Source organism: Nycticebus coucang, chromosome 10 (genome assembly GCF_027406575.1).
Source record: "Nycticebus coucang isolate mNycCou1 chromosome 10, mNycCou1.pri, whole genome shotgun sequence".
In the NCBI taxonomy this organism is placed as follows: domain Eukaryota; kingdom Metazoa; phylum Chordata; class Mammalia; order Primates; family Lorisidae; genus Nycticebus; species Nycticebus coucang.
The window spans coordinates 6,562,332-6,583,015 of NC_069789.1; the positions used below are offsets into that span (position 1 = coordinate 6,562,332).

Sequence of the window (20,684 nt, forward strand, 5' to 3'; positions counted from 1 at the left end):
AAAAAAAAAAAAAACTCACTAAGTTGTGCTTATGTTTTCTTGCATCACTCATCCACTGGAGTAGGAACTTCATCAGGCACCAGCACTGCTCTGAGCACTGGCTTTGGAAATCACCAGCTTAGAGGGGGTAGAAAAGATAGGAATGGATTAAGGGTGATTCGGTGAATATGAAGAAAGAAGGAAGATTGGGAGTCATCCGATGACCACTTGGTAGAGTAGCAGGTTTCAAACGGCACCCCCCAAAGATACTCAGACATAACTACAAAAGTGAGGAAAAGATTCCTCGGGCTGTAGATCTCAATTCAGCCAGAGAGGCCCTGCTCTTATTTAATATAGTTCAGATTCCACCAAAGCAGACTAGTCTGAGGCACATAGGTTTTCTGGACTTGCTAATGGTTTGTGCCAGTTCTTCAGACATTCATTCAACATCTTTATAGTGGGAGTAGGGAAAAACCTACTGACTTCTGTGGACAAAATTACATACCTCTTTCACTATGTTCAGAACCAGAGACAATTACAAACGCTTATCGTTAATGCAACATTTTAACTTATTTGCAATCGTCTTTCATGTCACTGATTTTTCCATTATTCCTAACCACAAAGCACTATTCACTCCTGCCAAGTCCCCCAGAGTCACTGCAGATAGAAGCGGCTTACGTGGCTTTCTCAGAGTGCTTTTATCATGTTTTGTTTTGTCTTTCTTGTTAACAAAACATTTTTCTGTTCTTATTTAGGACACATGAGATTTTTCCAACCAGATGCATTCCAGGAGATATTAAGGGCTTAAGGTTTATGTGAGAAAATAAATCATTTGTTCTCAGTAAGTGAGACTAAGTGTTGCATTGCTGGGTTTCAGAATTTCAGCTGACAGCAACTGCCAACTTCAGGCCACCCATCAGCTGGCTTGCTAGGGTTGGTCGGAGCCAAATGAACTGCATGGATCTGGTGTCATCAAAACACACAGACAAAATCGGCCACCACCATCAAAGAATGTTTTGCTTTTGTTTCCACACGAGGGCCTCTCCTTCATTAGGTCCAGAAACATACACATTTGGATGCTTTTGAAAATAATACCAGGTGGAAAAATACCATATTTCTGATTTTTTTTTTTTTTTTTTTTTTTTTTTTGCAGTTTTTGGCCAGGGCCGGGTTTATGGCCCTGCCACCTCCGGTATATGGGGCCGGCACCCTACTCCTTTGAGCCACAGGCACCACCCATTTTTCTGATTTATTCTGGCACCCCTTATACTTCCTTATACTTACCTCCTTAGGAAGAAGCTCGGTTGACTTGCTCCTTAATCCAGATCTACAAAAATCACTTGAATGAAAGGTTTGACTTTTCAGTAAAACTTAAAAACCACAAAAGGTATGCACATCAGAGTACACCAGAGGTAAGTTACAACAGGTAGTTGTAAAATGAAGCATATTTTGGAAATGTCATGTAGTTGTTGACTACCAGTGTGAATCCTTGATGAGAATGTCATCCACACAAATTGATAACATCGCCCTAGGTCAGCTTTGCTGCCAAACGTAGGATGGAAAGGCGGAAATGAAGGGAAGGAAGATACTGGGTGGTGGCCACCAGCATTGCCTCTCTCTTTCCCAAAGCAAGTGAATAGAGATGAGACTTGTCTGCTTATCTCTACTTTCTTCCCCTTATAATTGGCCAAAAAGCCCCCTGTGGAAAATACGTGCAACAGTAGCAGTCTTTTCCCCTTCCTCTCACAAATAGGCCCCCATTTTCTGGTGCTGATGATGACAGTGCATTTGCTGTGCACAGAGGACTCCACACAGCAGAAGAGAATCAAGCCCAAATTCCCCTCCAACAACCAGGAGGATAAACTCAGCTCCCCTGGCCCACGGGCAGCGCACGCACGTGGACAGCAGGCCTGGGCCAGTAGAACTTGGCACTCCCAGAGTTGCCCTCTGAGGCTCAGCCAATAATCCACCCCCACTGAACGCAGGAGGTGTGGAGATAATGACTATTTCCTGAATATCGTGCTGTTTAAACAGCCCTGCTGTGGTGTTTGGAGAAATGCAGGATGTTTTTGCATCCCAGGTGCTGTTGGAGCTGCCTAGCTTCGCTAAACAGCCACACAGGCGCTGAGAACAGGTGGTGTCTGGCCAGATTGCTGGCAGTCAGGGTGGTGGTTGTTTTTCCTGTTCCAGCAGTTGGCAGAGGAATGTAAGCTTCAGTCCAATCAGTAGCTTTCCATCCTTGAAAAAGGAATGTGTTTTCCCTGACACCAGAGCATGAAGGCTACTCAACCCGGCTTCCAAGCCCCTTCTGAGACAGGACAAAGTCTAAAACTACAGACTGTCGTTCAGAATCATTCTCAGTTTATTCCTGTTTTTAAGCATTTTTTTGGCATGCAAAAATGCAAGACCCCCTCAACCTAGCTCGGGAGGGTGTGTGTCCAGAGATGTTCTTGAAAGAAGGCAGAGGAAATAGCTCTGGGACGCAGAGGAATCAGAAACCAGGCAGCAGCCCTGTGGTTCCCTGGGCATCTCAGGGACCACGTAGCTCCTCCCACCTTAAGTGGCGCCAGGACCCGCCCCGCGCATGCGCACACTAGTCAACTAGGTCCCTATTTGTTTGCTCCGCCTCCCAAGCCTGCTAGATTCTGTCGCATTTCCCAGCCCCTAGATGGGGTACCTGTTTCTCCCTGTTATACCCTCTCTGATGACCCTATTTCATCCATTGCCTTTGCTACCGCTCAAGTTTCTTATTTACTTGTGAGTTTCCCCCACTTGACTGTAAACTCCATGAAAGCAGGACTTTTTGTCTCTGTATGTCACTATAACCACAGGCCCTAAAACGCATGGCAGGTAGTCAGCACTGGGTAAAGGGGCATTCTTTCACACCCAGGGCCTTCTACTGTGAAAGGTCCGTGTTGGTTGCTCAAATGCCTAGGGGAGAGCTCTGATTGGTTCTCTATCCAAAAAAAATGGACTTGGGCTTTCAGTTTCAGCATCCATCCATGGTCTAATTAGCCAGGTCAATAGGGAAAGGTCATAGGGGTGCACTCCAAGGGTTGGAGGAGGTGCTAAGTCTCCGGAGAGATTGGCAAGTCTTCGTAGAGCCACCTCTCACAAGCAGCTGTCAACACACTCCCCCACTGGCACAGCCCACTCAAGATATCTAGCTCTGATGGGCACTCAAATATGTGTTAGGTCACCCTGTGTTCTCTGACTGAGTTGAGGCCTTGCCTGGAGCTATTCTCTCTGTTCCAGAAATGGGCACCCCAATAGTTCAACCCTCACTATCAATCTACAGGTGTTACAGCCTTATTTCAGAATTCAACTCAGATTTCGCCTACTTTCCAGATTCTGCTATTCTAAATTAGCTACTCCTTTCCCCAAACTTTTGCTTTTGTGCGGGCCACCTTAGCCCATTCACATAGGAAAGCTGTTTGCCAAGGCAGATGTACAGTGCCCTGAAAATTAGCATCTTCAGACTCTGACATTTCATCAAGGCAATAGCCTCTTTATCAGTAATATTTCTGTCAGCAGCTCCAGGCCAGGAGGCAGCCGTTCTGCCTCAGTAACTGCTCTTGAATAAGAATGCTGAGCCCACAGTAAGCGGTGGTGGCAAAGGCACTATGGGAACTTCACATGACCGTGGGCCAGGCAAACATCACATTTCTCAGGCACGTTCCTGTGGCAGGGGATAAACCACCATCATGCTTAAAAGACAAGGAGAAATAGCTTTGCTGCTTTTTATCAGCAAATCCTAGTCTCCAGTTTCCAAATCCCATTAAAGAAATACCGCAAGGCTTTTTCTCTTGCTCTTGATCCTCTTTCCAACTGGAACAAAGTCTAAAATACAATCATGACATTGAGAGCTTGCAAAGTCTGGCCCGAACTTTAGCCATGTTTGTACGTAAGATAGACGTGTTACAGTTAAGGTCTGAACCACCATCAAAGAGCAAATAGCACATTTACTCTGAATAATTATTTGATGATACAATTTAGACTTGTGGAAACGTTGATGAGGCTAGTTCCCTACTTTAAAATACAAGAATATGGGATTAAGCTAAGATAAACTACTGTAAGACAAACAAAAAATATCTATGATAACAAAAGTATATTCAGCACCATAATTAATGAAATGACCTATTGATTTTTCTTAGCTGTGAACATCAGCTAGAACTTGGTCATTATCCTTGATGATAGGAGTCTACAAACTACAGCCCATGGCTCAAACCTGGCACACCCCCTGTTTTTACAAATAAGTCTTATTGGAACACAATCATTTGTTTACATACCATCTAGGCTGCTTCTAGATGCAAGGGCAGATTATATAGTTGTGATATAATATGTCTCACAATGTTGAAAACAGTTACTATCTTGCTCTTTACAAAAAAAAAGTGTGCCAAGGCCTGCCCTGTAGAAACATGGCATAATATTATTTCCCCACCATAAATACTTAGGCTAAAGCTGATAGCTTTGGTAAAAACATACTAAGATGGGGGCGGCATCTGTGGCTCAATCGGTAAGGCGCCAGCCCCATGTACTGAGGGTGGTGGGTTTGAACCCAGCCCTGGCCAAATTGCAACCAAAAAATAGCCGGGCATTGTGGCGGGCACCTGTAGTCCCAGCTAAACAGGAGGCTGAGGCAAGAGAATCAGCTAAGCTCAGGAGTTGGAGGTTGCTGTGAGCTGTGACGCCACAGTACTCTACAGAGGGTGATAAAGTGAGACTCTGTCTCTACAAAAAAAAAAAAACATACTAAGATATACGTTTGAAGACTGATGCTTTATATGACATAACATGGAATAGCAAAAACGTGTTTATTATTTGTTACATAACACTTGGGAAAAGTTACTAAGTAAAATTAGCTTATACCACTAAATATCTATTTTACATAGATAAGAGTTCCACTACAATAAAGATGGCATTTCTTTCTCTATTAGTAATTATTAGGTGGTTAGTTATTTTCACCTATCAGGGCAACTTGGAACAGAAATACAGTTCATATTATTTCTGTCTTGGTTCTTCCACAGATTCAATGTAAAAGGAAATGAAACTGGTGTGTTTAATTCAACTCAGCACTTTCTCTCAGGGATGAAATAGTGTCAATTATGTGCACTGCGGTTGTTTTAAAGCAAACCGAAACATAAAACATACTCAATTTAATTAAAGCATAAAAATAAATTGAGGTATCAGAAGTAAAAGAGTGAGAACATCAGTATTGGTATGGTAATCTTATTTATGCACCTCAATTTTACTGCATCCCAAAATGTGTGGGCTTTAAGCAGTCATTAATGGAACCCAGTTAAAATGAGCAACAAAGGATGGGAAAAAAAAAATTTAAATGAGTGACATTTTTCTTTTTTGCATTTAGCCATCTTCTAAAGGAGGGGCTGTTAAAATTTTAAGTCTGTTTTTAATCAATGTTTAGTAGTATAATATCTAATTGAAAACAACACCAGATGTTTTTTATTAAAACATCTTTCAACATGGTTAAATCAAGGTCTGAGAAGTCATTTAATGAGATAATTGTTGGTCTGTGAATACAGCAGCTATTTCCCACGTACTTGTAATGCTAAAACCCACAGTTCTGGAGGCTGGTTGGGGTCCTGCTGGCTGCTTGTCTCTTCTTTTGTGGACCGAGCAAGGATGAGTACTTTGAATACTAAACGTCAAAGTCCAAAACGAACAGATGAGCCCCAGGAATCAGTGCCCTGGACACTGGAATCCTGTTTGAAACATAGGAAAAATCCCAATGATAAGTTGTAGGACACACGCAACAACCTGTGGTTCACAGGCAAACAAGGGAAATCCCAGAGCTTGGCTTCTGTGCAGAGTTCATTTCAGAAAACAATATTCGACATCCATGGTGAACAGAGATCTAAACTGACCACCCAGGATTTGCCATCCTAATCTTGAGGACTATAAATAGGATGTGACATTTTGCCCATGATGATGTTACATTACCTGGCAAAAGGGAGCTTCTAGGGATATTATAATTAAATTATCACCGATCAGTAGACTTTGAGTTAATCAAAAGGGAAATTATCCAAGTGAGTCTAATCTGATTCACATGAACCCTTCAAAGACACAGTTTCCTCTGTACAATAGCAGAAGAGGAACTCAGAGAGATCTGAAGCAACTAGAAAGGTTCAGAGTGGCCTTGCTGGCTTTGGAGATGGAGAGGGGCCACATGTGTGCAAGGCCCAAAGAGCTGTCCAGCAGCAGCCAGCAGGGAAATGGAGACCTCAGTCCTACAACCACAAGGCTCTGAATCTGCCAACAACCTGAATGACCTTAGCAGTTAAATTGTTCCCCAGAGCCACCAAATAAGAGCCCAACACACTTTTTCATTTCAGTCCAAATGGAGAACCTGGTCAAACCTGCTAGCTGCTAAATTTGTGAAGATTTGTTAAACAGCAATAGAACACTGATAAAATTATCCTTGCCTCTATTATTTAGGCCAGAACAACAGACAATTTCCAAAGCATCTATTGGCTTTTCTTATCATGGTTCTGCTTGATCGAATTCCTACAACCTCACTGACACCATAAAATTAATAATACTTTCTTTCTCTAGAAGAAAAGATGGAATTAAGAATCTATGCATATTAAGCAAGGGATAGAGATCTACATTCACATTTTCCAAAAGAGACAAAAGCTGCAACAGGCAGAGAACATGTAATGTTTAAGAGATTCCTAGGAGATGATTCTCTCCTTGAAAGTTAAGCCCGGTCTGCTGTTTAACTGTGAACCAGCTTCAAATGGGGTGATTAAATTCAGATTGGATGTTAACACTACCATCACTTCTACTACATAAGAGCAACCCCTGCTTGGGAGTAGAACCCTCTAAAATGAAGAACCAGAACTGCTTAGCCTTTTGAAAAAATATATACATATCTCAGCATCAGGGGCTTGAATAAGTCAGGGTCCTCCAAAGAAATAAAAGAACAAGTTCGCAAATGTTCCACCATGGGCTTACATTGGCAGCACCATACAAACAACTCAGTAAGGTTTCATAACCTTGGTATATCAGTGTCTCACAGTTGTGTACATGTTGACGTGGGGCAGTGTCTTGCTGAGTGGTGTCCATCATTGTTGTTGCAAGTTGGTCTTTTTTTTTTTTTGAGACTAAGCCTCAAGCTGTCACCCTGGGTAGAGTGCTGTGGCATCACAGCTCACAGCAACCTCCAACTCCTGGGCTCAAGGGATTCTCCTGCCTCCACCTCCCAAGTAGCTGGGACTACAGGCACCCGCTACAACGCCCGGCTATTTTTTGGTTGCAGCCATCCTTGTTGTTTTGGCAGGCCTGGGCTAGATTCGAACCCGCCAGCTCTGGTGTATGTGGCTGGCACCTTAGCCACTTGAGCCACAGGTGCCAAGCCATTGTTGCAAGTTTTTGTGTACCTTTGTGAGAATGTTGGGGCTTGAATTAGACCAACAAACAAATATTTGTAAATTTCTTGTTAAACTCCCAAGAATAGAAGTGAAACACATTAGTCCAAGTTCTTGGGAATAATGCCATGAAGAAAATGGCAGTGTACAAATGGAGTAAATGTTTTTCAGAAGGGAGGGAAAGTGTCACTGATGAAGAGAAGTGAGGGATGCCAGTGCAGAGCAGAACTGATGAAAACATTGCAAAAATTCATTGCATTGTGCATCAAAATTGTCACTAACTGTGAGAAGGATAGCAGACCAAATAAACATCAATAGAGTAACAGCCAGAAAAATCTTAACTGAAAATCTTGGCCAAGAACTCATGGTTCTTGCATCATGACAAGGTACCAGCATACACCGTGCTACCTGTGAGGGAGTTTTTACCCAACAAACAAAATAACTGAATGGGAACACCCTCTCTACTCACCTGATGTGGCCCCAATGACCTTTTTCTTTACCCAAAGATAAAGGAAATATTGAAAGAAAAATATTTTGATCACATTCAGTACCTCAAGGATAATATGGTGACAACTCTGATGGCCATTCCAGAAAAAGAGTTCTAAAATTGCTTTGAAGGGTGGAGTAAGTGCTGACATTGGTTCATAGCTTCCCAAGGGGAGTACTTCAAAGGTGACCATAGTGATATTGAGCCATGATATACACAGCACTTTTTCTAGGATAAGTTTGAGAGCTTAAATGTCAGAACTTGTGTGAACGTGTGTGTGCACGTGTTTATAAAAACTGAGGAGCACTGAGGAGGAACCCCCCTGCCAGACCTGAGGGTTAGAGATCTCTGGCAGACAGCAGCTTCTGTAAGGCCAGGCACAGTAGCTCATGCCTGTAATCCTAGCACTCTGGGAGGCTGAGGTGTGTGGATTGCCTGAGCTCACAGGTTCGAGACCAGCCTGAGCAAGAGCAAGACCCCATCTCTAAAAACAGCTGGACATTGTGGAGGGTGCCTACAGCCCCAGCTACTTGGGAGGCTGAGCCAAGAGAATCACTGGAGCCCAAGAGTTTGAGGTTGCTGTGAGCTATGACACCATAGCACTCTACCAAGTGTCTCAAAAAAAAAACTAAAAACTGATAGGTGGAGCCAGGAAAGGCCATGAAGGGGGGAAACTCAAGCATGAATGCCTAATAACAAGAACTATTGCAAAAGACTGTGCAAACCACAACCTTGCACAGAGGCTATTACAACCTTATGCACACAGAAATACTTCTGGTTGGATCTCTGCCAGGTAACTACCTGTCTAACCTCGAACTGGTATCATCCTTGTTATTGGTCCCTGTAGCCAAGGATAATTATCTGAAAACAATTATGCAATCCTTCTCATTTTTCCCTTAAAGCCTCGGTCTTCCTTTATCTTCCTGACTGCTATGACACACGTATTCCCATCGCAATGCCCAATCTCAGTAAATATCACCGTTTTAACTTTACCAGTATTCATATAAGTTTGTCTTAAAATGTTTTTTTTCACCTTGCAGAATTATCGAAACGTTTTCAAATTTAAGTCAAACATTAGGTATCTCTAATATCCTAAGTGTAACCTGCAATGTCACTCAGGAAAGACAAAGGAAACAAAACTGTTTACATAATCCCCTTTAATTTAGCAAGAGGAGGAAAGGAGGTTCAACAAGTGATTTATTTCACTCTGTTAGTAAATTTTGACAAAATCATTGATTTAGTAATACTGTGAAAACATCAAGGAAACCACAGGAAATAATTCTATCATCATATTTATTGAGGGCTTATGATATTCCAGCAGTTCCCCAAGCATATAGTTCCTTCACTGTTCCTACACCTTATAAGATAGGTACTGTTACCCCATATTAGAGATGAGAAAATTCAAGCACAGAGAGACTAAGTACTTACCCGTGATCCTGTAGCTAGTAAGTGCTGGAAACGGGAATGAGAGAACAGATGCAAAAAAAAAACCAACCTGAAGAACATTCATTCATCATTCATGCACCTACTGAGCTCAGCACTAGACATACAGCAATGGTAAATCAGTTTCTAACACTGGTCACTGTCCAAGAGATCACACAGGGTGGTGGTTATGCCCCAGGCCTTGAAGGTAGGGAGGAGGAGGGAGGAGGAGGGCTCCCCTTACTTCTAATCCCCTGGAAGAGCCACCCTTCCCCTTGAGGGTTAGAGATCTGGGGCAGACAGCCACTTCTGAGCTGAGACCCAAAGGGGCAAGGATGCCGTGGAGCCGTGATTTTCAACCTGTGTGCCCCATGAGGGTCTTAGGTGTGCCTCTGAAGATCATCAGTTAAATTATTTTCAAAAGAAGTTCAAAGCACAAAGTATATTCTTTTTTTTTAACCCTTCTCTCTCTCTCTTTTTTTTTTTTTTTTGGATCAGCATAATTTAAGTGTGCCACAGAAATCTAACGATAGGTTTAAGTGTGCCATGAGATTTTCAAAGGTTAAAAAACACTGCCCTGGGGGTCAGAGAGAATGCCCTTAGCCCTTTGAGAAAGGTTTTTGCTTCCCTTAGGCGCTGAGCGCTTGTTAATAGACCCCAAAGAAGAGCAGGGCGGGACTCTGACAGCCAAATTCCAAATGAGTCAAGTCATAGAGTTTATTTTTCCTCTTAACCTAAAAAAATCCCTGAAAAGAGAAAGGGCTTGGGAAAGGCAGAGTGAGGCAGGATGGACGGACTGGGAAGGCTGGAGGGTGGGGTGCAGGGCGCTCCCAGGAGGAAGGAGGCGGGGCAGACCCGGACACAGACGGCCTGGTGTGTGGTCATCTACACAGAGGCTGGTGACAGTCGCCCAGAGAGCAGCCAACCAGGGTGGCCCTACCAGAGGGGCGGCACTTCCTGCGGGCAGCAAGCAGAGGTCTGCACGGGCTGGAGTGGTGTCACCACACAGGACTGCAGACTTGGCTGGGGCTCCAGCACCACAGCCGCCAGAAGGGAAATGGGCAAAGAAGGCAGCTCCGGTCACAACGAAAACAGAGTCCTGGGACGGGACGAAGGCTCAATTTCTCCAGGGAATTCCAGAAAGAAGAAACAGCCTGTGAGAAGGGTGGCTCTCCCAGGGGATCAGAAGCCATTTGGAGTGATATACCTGGTTTTTAAGGACTTTATTTCAAAAAACAATCGTAAGAAGTCTATGCTTCTTATCAAACTGGGGGTGGTAAGCCAACAATATTTATCCGGGTGGAAACCTCAGTGGACCAAAGTTGCCACAAGAAGCCGGACCAAGAACTGTGTGTGTCCTAATTGGTCTGGTAGCTGTTATCCAGTCCCCAGTGAGCCTCTGTGTGTAAAGATTATTGGCATAGGACTACATAAAGAATGTTACCCAAAATGATGATCAAGACAATTTCTGAAAGGCACAAAGCCAGAAAGTGTCACTTTTCCACACTGAGCCAATCTCCTGGACTCAGGTGGACGCAGGAGTGTCCCTCATTTCCACGTCTGAAGAGTTGGGAGGTTTGCTTATAGCAGAATCATTGCCAGCGCCTGCCCCTCCTAACCCTCCCACAGGATAACAGGATAAGGGGACACCTTTGTTAGGTCTACTTATGACCCTCTGAGGCCGTTCACGTCTCCCTGGCTTAAACTAACCTGCCCATGATTTTCTGAAACCAGCAGCCACATACTGAACCCTAGTGGTTTTTCTGAGGGCAAAGGAGACACTATTTCCTTTCTCTTGAAGCTGTAACTTCTCTCCCTTCTCTTGAATATCTTACTCCTAAATCACTTTCCCTGTAGTAAAGCCATGGGACCCTTCCTGCTCCTGAGGACCTTGGCATTCATGCCAATCACCATCTCACCCAATGCATCACGTGGCTTCCAGGACCCAAGGTTAAGTAACCCAAGGACAAAAATTTCACCTTTGAACCCTGGGGAAAACCTAAAAATGTTACTTCTCAATAATGCCCAGGAATCTAGCCAAATGACCGAAGGGGGACTTAAAGCTTTTCAGGATCCCCTCTATTGTGACATATCAACATTTCTCTTTATTTATTTATTTTTTTTTTTTTTTTGAGACAGAGTCTCAAGCTGTCACCCTAGGTTGAGTGCTGTTCACAGCTCTCAACAACCTCCAGCTCTTGGGCTTAAGCGATTCTCTTGCCTCAGCCTCCCAAGTAACTGGGACTACAGGCACCCGCCACAACGCCCAGCATTTTTTTTTTTTGGTTGTAGTTGTCAACTTTGTTGTTTGGCGGCCCTGGGCTGGATTTGAACCCACTGGCTCCGGTGTATGTGGCTGGCACCCTAGCCGCTTGAGCTACAGGCACTGAGCCAACATTTCTCTTTAAAAGCAAGAATTTTATTAAACATTGATGCTTATGAGAAGGCCCTACTGAGGGAGGTGGCTCTGTATGAAGGGAATTGGATCTGAAGTTTGATAGCTGTGCACTGTGACAGTATTGGAATTAGCTTGTTACTCAATCAGGAGGCTGACACAGCAGCAAGGTAACGTCTCTGCAGGAGCAGATAAAGCAACATCTATGTCATTTGCGTATTAGTGAATCTTTTTTTTTTTAAGTGAATATTTAGCATCAATGAAAGGGGGGGGAGGATGGACAGAGGGAGGGTGATTGATGGGATCATACCTATGGTGCATCTTACAAGGGTACATGTGAAACTTAGTAAATGTAGAATATAAATGTCTTATCACAATAACTAAGAAAATGCCAGGAAGGCTATGTTAACCAGTGTGATGAAAATATGTCAAATGGTCTATAAAACCAGTGTATTGTGCCCCATGATAGCATTAATGTACACAGCTATGATTTAATAATAAATAAATTAAAAGAAAGAAAAAGAAAAAGAAAGGGATGTTGTTCTTAACACCTTAACAAGCTTAAAATAAAACCTTAACATCAGTGAAAGGAACGCTGCTGCTCAACATCTTAACATCCTAGCCGAGCTCTTCAGAAGAAAGAAGATCGATCAATGCTTTCAGGATAAACATCCTCACAAACTTTCAAAGACCCCCAAGAAACCCCTTGATGGGCACCTGTGACGGAACCACTGGAAATATTTTATTCCTCTTGATTTGATGTTCTCCCAAGTCTGTTACAACGATGAGGAGACAAATTTTATTTCTTTATTTTTCTACTTTGCCAAGGTGAATTATGGAATCGGACTGCTGAGAGATTAATATGGGACACTGCGTCATTTACTGCCAAATGATCATATCATTTCCTCCATAACGAAAGAAGGATGAAGCCTAATTATGGAGTAACCCAAGGACATTTTCTTCCTACTTGTTGTCACAAGAAGAAATGCTCTCTAATTTATTTTATAGGGGAACGTAAATGTAAAAAGTCTGTGCTAATTCAAAGTTAAAGTGTGAGATAATGAATTTTCAGGCAGGAAATGAAGCTCTTTGGAGTTTAAGAGCTTCTCGTGATATATGCAGTATAGTCAGGATTAGAGCTGAAAGTCTACATTTTCTTGGCGACTGTATATTAGGAAGTTGGCTACTATTCAGCAACCTCAAATCCTCCTGATGTGAAAGGTGATCAAATATTATAATAGAGCAAAATACAAGACAGACCACAAAAAAAGCATCTTCCTTGATGATTTCTAAGGGTTCTTCGGATATGTCTGCACCCCTGATGACTTAGGATCAGGGCTAATAGGATGCTCCAGTGTCACCTAGCTATAAATGACCTCTAGAGAGTCCTTCATGTGCTGTGTCTCCAATATTGAATTGTATAGGCTGTTAATGTCTTTTCAGTTATATCATTAGCTATTTCCCTGTATGGCTGTAGCTTTTTTAAGAGAGTAGACACAGAATGCTGATAAGAAATCTGTTTCTGTCCTTTATCACACAATGAGATTTTATCTTTGAGGGACATATGGTGAGAAGACAGACATCAAGGGCTGTCTCTCAGTCAAATGCCCGGCAGTGTCTCTGAGACAATGTGATGTGATTGTTAGGGAGCCCTGACCGCTCCAGAACTACTGGTCAAGGGCCATCTGGATGGTAAAGAACAAAATCAAGCCTGTGGCTCAAAGGGGTAGGGCACAGGTCCCGTATGCCGGAGTTGGTGGGTTCAAACCCAGCCCCGGCCCCACCCGCCCAACAAAATCAAGCTTGTCTTCCCCCAGTACAAAGCAGCTGCGGCAGCGGCCGGTCTCCCAGGTGAGAAACTTTGAGGTTTCTCTTCATTTCCTCCCAGAGTCAGTTACTCTAGGCCCGCACGTTCACCTTCTCTAAGATCTCTGCTCCATTCCCCTCCCCTCTGTTTAGGATGACCCTATGGCCCTTTTGTCTCAGTTTTCACCTCTGGTCCCCACCTAATTATGAACACCGCCCCTTTTGCTCACAAGAGTGCAGACAAGAAGTGATATGGCTTCTACCTCCATTCCCAATGCCACGACTGACCTAAAGCCCTCCCTGAGTTTTGCCCACATAGTAGTAGTAGTTAGTAGCAGTTACTCCCAAACAATCTTCCCTTTTGCCCATTTATTTTTAACATTTTTTAATTGAGCACCAATGCTGTACCAGACACAATGTCAGCCCGAGGCCATCCTGGCAGGGCCACACAGTTTGCATATTGCACAAGGACTCCCACCCCGGGAGCGAGTGAGGCTGCGATTCAGCCCTCCCTCCACCTGCCAGGCTGAGCATCTCTGCACGGCTGAGTCCACCTGCTTGTCACAGCCTGAACTCTCTGTGCCGCATCTGCCCACAAGGGGTGCTTTTTCATAACACCCACAGAGGACTGAACAGGCTAAATACAGCCGCCCCCACGTTATGGAAACCACATTCCTCCTTCAAGTCCATCCCAGGGCTGATCATTCCCTCTGGCTTCTTCAGAGACCTCCTGCACCACTAATCTCGCCTCTCCCCCGCACCCCTCAGCAGCTCACTGCCATCTAAACATCTGCAAAACTTGAACCAAAGTCCTGGGTATGTGTGCAAGGCTCTTGCTCATCTGTCATCTGCACTCTCTCCAGACTCATTGCCCCCCTTTTTCTCCACATATATACCTTATTTAAACGAGGCTGGACTTCTTCTAGTAGCTAGAGTGTGTCAAAGTGATTTGCCCTAGCCCCCGTGTATGGGGGCGGGGATGCTCTCCCACCCCTTACCCCCCCCACCTGACAGTCTTCTACTTATGATGATGATGGTGACAGTGATGAATGAGGAAGAAGGGGAAAAATGAAACAACAAAGATCGCTAACTACTGATCAGATTGTTGAACAGAACTTTTCCCTTGCCTAAAAATGGCACTAGGAACCATAGCCCAAAATTATGCACGCGTTGCACAATGACTCAATCAAGCTAATTAGCATAGGTATTACTTCACACGCTTCATTTCAAATCCACTCACTATAGGTGCTGTGTCCCCATATTCTAAAATAGACGTACCAAAAATTGGAAGAGAATGTTCCTTTGTGCTAAATGTCCTTCCACCATCACCCTAATCCTGCACCCCCGCACACTATATAAGTGGGTTGGAGGTGAGTGGGAACCTGAGGGAGAAAGCCAGAGGTTTCTCTTCTCCTCCAGTGCCTGCTCCTCACATCCCCAGAAAGACAAGAAGAACCAAGAGATCTATGATATTTGCACAAAAGAGATATGGGCATTCCGTTGTCCAGAGAGATATTAGCAGGAGAGGCGTGCTGGCATCTGCCCCCGGCTGGCCAGGGGCATTGATGGACGCAGCACGGGCAGGCTGCCCAGCGCTGTGGGTTTCCCACAGATGCCACAACGTTGCTCCACTGAGAAGTCTTGCAAATGTCCCACCAAGAAGGGTGCTTGGCAGGTACAGGACCCGTCAACAGTGGGTTTGGGAGAGTACCATGGGTTGGGATGAGAATACTGAGCCGACGTGGGCAGAAAAGATGGATCTGGAGGGCAAATCTCTCATGCGTCCTTCTCTTCAGCCAAAGATCACCAGGAGCACAGCTGTAGTGGAATCAGTTGGGTTTTGTTCTCATTGAGGCATTGACACCATATGGAATTGTGGGGTGTCTCAGAAAAAGAGTGTTAGAACTTAGTACAGCTTTAAGCTTTGGTTTGGTAATTTGGGGAAGATAGATTAGGTGCTATCAGAAAACGGGGGGATGATTCTTTTCAAAATTGTTTTATTGATATATAAAGATTGTATATATTTACAGTGTACAAGATGACGTTTTAAATATGCACTCATTGTGGAATTACTACATCGAGCTAATTAATATATGCGTTACCTCACATACTTATTTTCTTGTAGTGAGAACATTAAAACTCCACTCTCTTGGTAATTTTCAAATATACAATACACTGTCATCACCTATAATCACCACACAAACAACAGGCCCCCTGAGCTCATTCCTCCTGTCACCTGAAATCTTGTGTCCTTGCCCCCACCTCCTCCATCGCCTCCCAGCCTCTGGCAACTACCATTCTCCTCTCTGCTTTATGAGTTCAACTTTTTTAGAGTGTACCTATAAGTGAGATCATAGGGCATTTGTCTGTCTGTGGCTGGATTATTTTGCTCAGCACGATGTCCTTCAGGGTCATCCATGTTGTCACAGATGACAGGACTTTCTTCTTTTTGAAGGGTGAATGGTATTTCATTGCAGGGGCAATTCCGTGATTGAGTATCTCACGGAAATCTCATCTACACAAAAGGCAGATGAGCAAGATACAACTGTAACTGGCGAAGCACCGGTCTTGCTTAGTGGGGAGGCAGGTAAGCGCCACGTGGGTTTGACACCAAGGCCCAGATGTTCATGTCACTTCCGTTTGTAATAACACTGTGGCCCGGCTGTGAGGTCGAATCAGCTCCTGGTCATCGGGGCTGCATTTTTCCTTTCTCACCAGTGAACTGCTCAGTGGGAGGCACCGAAAGGTCCTTCAAAGTATCCATGTCTGGTCCTACAAAAGAGCCAGTCTTTGGAGACCTGCCTCACATCAATTATCCATCACTAGTCAGATTAAACAGAAAAGCAGCACCAACCGTGAGAAGCTTGGAAGTGCCCAGATTCAGAAAGAGACATGGTACTTCCTCTCCTCTCTCAGGCCTCATCAGCCACAGCCTCAAGAGTAGGTAGGAAGACAAATAGGAAGGAGAAAGAACCCACTCCCTCCGTCTTTAGCTCCTAGAGTCACTAGACTAGCAGGTGTGTGCGTTTATTGCCTCTGGGCGGCCATAATAAAAGACCACAGACTGAGTGGCTTAAAGACAGAAATCTATTCTTCACAGTCTGGAGGCTGCAAGTCCAAGATCAAGGCATGGGCAGGTTTGTTTCTCCTGAGTCGTGTCTCTGTGGTTTGCAGATGGTGCCTTTTGCTGTGTCCACGCGTGGTCTTTCCGCTGTGTGCCTACATGTCTCTGCTGTGCTTCCCTCTTCTTCAATAATCTTTAGTAGGACATCGCTCATATCGCATCAGGGCCCCACCCCAATGGCCTCATTTTTACCTGATTACTTCTTCAAAGACTGTTTCCAAATACAATCACATTCAGAAAGATTAGGAGCTAGGGGTTCACATATGAATTGGAGAAGGGGGACAATGAAGCCATAACGAGGTCTATTCATATTTTGTATTTCTCCTGGAGTCAGTTTTGATGGTTAGCACGTGCACAGGGACAACTGTGGGAAGAGGGAGCTAGAAAGTAGCCACCTGCAAGCCCACAAGGAAAGTCGGGAACAGATCTTTCTCTTATGGACCTCGGAGAAAACTAACCCTACCAGCATCTAGATCTTGCACATCCAGCCTTCAGAACTGTGAGATAATAAATTTCTGTTGTTGAGCCAGTCTGTGGAATTTTATATAGCAGGCCTAACAAACTAATATAGACCTATAATGAGTAAAGAGATTGAATTATAACCAAAAAACTTTCCTTTAAAAAAAGCTCAGGGGCTTAGTGCCTATAGTCCCAGTTACTTGGGAGGCTGAGGCAAGAGAATTGCTTAAGCCCAGGAGTTGGAGGTTGCTGTGAGCTGTGACGTCATGGCACTCTACCAGGGTGACAGCTTGAGGCTCTGTCTCAAAATAAGCTCAGGATCAGGTGGCTTCACCGATAAAGTCTACCAAACATTTATAGAAGAATTAATACCAACTCTTCACAAACTCTTCCCAAAGAATGTCAGAAGAGAACACTTCCTAACTCATTCTTTGAGGTCATTATTACTCTGAATCCCAAAACAGGCTAAGACAGCATGAGAAAACTATAGACCAATCTCCTGTAGGTATAAATGCAAAAATCCTCAACAAATTATTAGTAGAAATCAAATTCAGAAAATGGGGTGGGTGCTGTGGCTCACACCTGTAACCCTAGCACTCTGGGAAGCCAAGGTGGGGATCACTTGAGACCAGGAGTTTGAGACCAGCTTGAGAAAGACCCCATCTCTACAAAAAGTAGAAAAACTAGCCTGGTTTGGTGGCATATGTCTGTAATCCCAGCTACTCAGGTGGCTGAGGAAGGAGGATCACTTGAACCCAGGAGTTTGAGGCTAGAATGAGCTGGGGCAACAGAGAGAGACTGTAAGAAAGAAAGATGGAAGGAAGGAAGGAGGGAGGGAGGGAGCAGGGGGAAGGGAGGAAGGGAGGAGAAGGGAAAGAAGGGAAAAGAAATTTGGAAACATACAAAAAGAATTATACACTATGACCAGGTGGGATTATCCTAGAAATGAAGTGTGGTTTAACATTTAAAAAATCAATTAATGACTAGGCTGGGTGCTGTGGCTCACACCTGTAATCCTAGCACTTTGGGAGGCTGAGGTAGGTGGATCACCTGAGCTCAGGAGTTGGAGACCAGCCTGAGCAGAAGTGAGCTTCCATCTCTTAAAAAAAATAGCCAGGACATTGTAGTGGGTGCCCATAGTCTCAGCTATTTGAAAGGCTGAGGCAAGAGGATCACATGAGCCTAAGAGTTTGATGCCGCAGCATTCTACCAAGGACAACAAAGTGAGACTCTGTCTCCAAAAAAAAATCAATTAATGGAATCCACCCTAACAGTAAGATAAAATAGATCTTTATTAATCATCTCAATAGATGCAGAAAAGGCATTTGAAAACATTCAACATCAATTCATAATAAATCTCAACAAATGGAGAACAGAAAGGAATTTCCTCAAGGTGGTAAGAACATCTGTGAAAACCCGACAGCTAACATCATACTTAAATGGTGAAAGACCAAATGACAACCTTCGCTCTAAGGTCAGGACCAAGACAAAAGTTGTCCTGTACTGTCACTTGTATTCAGCCTCATACTGGTGGATCTAATCAGGGCCATTAAGCAGGAGTAAGAAATAAAAAACACCAAATTAAACTAGAAGAAGTAAAATCATCTCTATTTGCAGACAACTTACTCCCATCTCCACATCCAGGCTCACCATCTCACTATTACTGGAGCCAAACCAGTGACCATATATTCATTCTCGGAAGGAAAGACTTGTCATAATGCTCTTTAAAGGCTCCATTTTTCTGCCTTTTCTCCTCGCTCGGAATAAGCCTATCTCTGTTACACAGTCCTCCCGTTTGACTAGTGCTATCACAAAGCCCAGGTTCCCCTTTTAGTTCTCCCTTTGTTTTCCTTACTTGCTGGGCAGTGAGGGCTCCCCAGGGGGACCACGTGGTTATGTTATCACTGCGGGCTCTGATGCAGGTGTTAACACACTGCAAGTGACAGCCCTTAGTGGTGAACTGCTGTCAGTGCCTGCCCAGGCACCCTACACATACACAGAGGCACGCGCACACTTTTGTAGAGCCCACGGCCTCCAGTGGCTACAGGAACAAACACCTGTACTGGCATCTTCCCTGTGTCCCGGCACTACCTCTCAAACTGCTTGCACTGAAGTCCTTGCTCAGGTCAGGGTCAGCTTCCAGCCATGATAAGTAGTCATAGTAGAGTGTAAAATCAATTTAGTGGCTCTTAACCAGCAAATTAATATAACTGAAAGAATAAAAATAGGAAATAGGGGGCACTCTCTGCACCTGTTTCAATTTGGGCTTGTTTACTGGGTCTTCTACCCCTTCTTCTGGGCAAAGGCAAACACATTTAGGAAAACTCTGCTTTAAAAACTCTTCATTGTTTTTTAAACAACTATATGCCCTTTTAGGCCAGGCGCAGTGGCTCACACCTATAATCCTAGCACTCTGGGAGGCCAAGGTGGGTGAATTGCTTGAGTTCAGGAGTTGGAGACCAGGCTGAGCAAGAGGACACCACTCTCTACTAAAAACAGAAAAATGAGCCACGCATTGTGGTGGGTGCCTGTAGTCCCAGCTATTCCGGAGGCTGAGGCAAGAGGATCGCTTGAACCAAAGAGTTTGAGGTTGCTGTGAGCTATGAGACCACCACAGGACTCTACCAGGGGCAACAACGTGAGACTCTGTCTCACTAAAATAAAAAAAAAAAAAATCTAAAGCAGGCCAAAGAAAGGCCAAAAAGCACTGCTAGGTTTTCTGGATCGTAGGATATTTGTTTTCTTCACAATTTTGTGCTTACTGATGGTACTGTGAACTGACAGCTCACTTTCAGGTAGCAATCCTATAAATCCTTAAATTTACACTAAGAAAAAATAACACAAAGAAACTAACATGTGACAGGCAGAACAATGCACGGTGCTGTGTTATATCATCAATTCAAACATGAAAACTTCAAGATCTGGATAGGCGGGCTCTGAGGAGCCAACAGTCTAGGAAAAGGGGTTTTGCCGCTGAGTAGGCAGAACACCAGAGGCTGGGGAACAGTCGCGGGGTTATATCCCAAGCCTCACGGAGGTGCTGTGCTCCAGGCTGCCCTCAGCTGTGCTCTGTTCCCTGGGGAGGGCTGAGAGGCCCAATGCCGTGTAGTGTGAGCTTAAAACAGCGCTCCAAGCTCTGGCATGGCCTGCAGCGCTCACCCTTGAAGCCTAAGTTGGAGTAAGAAAACTCAGGGCTTCGTTTAATGCCACGGAGGGGCGGGGAAGCGCAGGCAGCTACGAGGTTCCAAAAGGAGAAGCGGTTGGCAAGGCTTTGTCCTTTGGGACTGGCGCTAAAGATCACGGTGGGCCTGAGGCCAGTGGGCACACAAAATCCACATGGGGGGGGGAGGCGCGCTTAAAACGGTTGTTCTTCAAGGAGCTTCCCAAGACACAGGGTCATCACTTCCCAGGTGTCCACGGAGAATTTAACACACTGAACACTGGGTTGTCTCAAAGTCGTTGTGGTTGTTGAGAAGTACCAATATCCCGCCTGGGAAAGGCGAGAAACCAGAGGGTGAGGGAGCCGCTTTCTCCACCGGACAATCCCCGCTGGGCTGGGCGTAGGAGGGGGGACAAGGGGCTGCGCCGGAGCCCGCGCGAACGCACCGCCAGCACCAGCAGGCG

General features: G+C 44.5%; 1 long non-coding RNA gene across 1 annotated transcript in view; it reads left to right on the forward strand.

The window, feature by feature from the left end:
* Window positions 1-20,684, forward strand: part of LOC128597184 (uncharacterized) — a 116,943-nt gene that overhangs the window by 23,740 nt on the left and 72,519 nt on the right. The window lies entirely within an intron of this gene.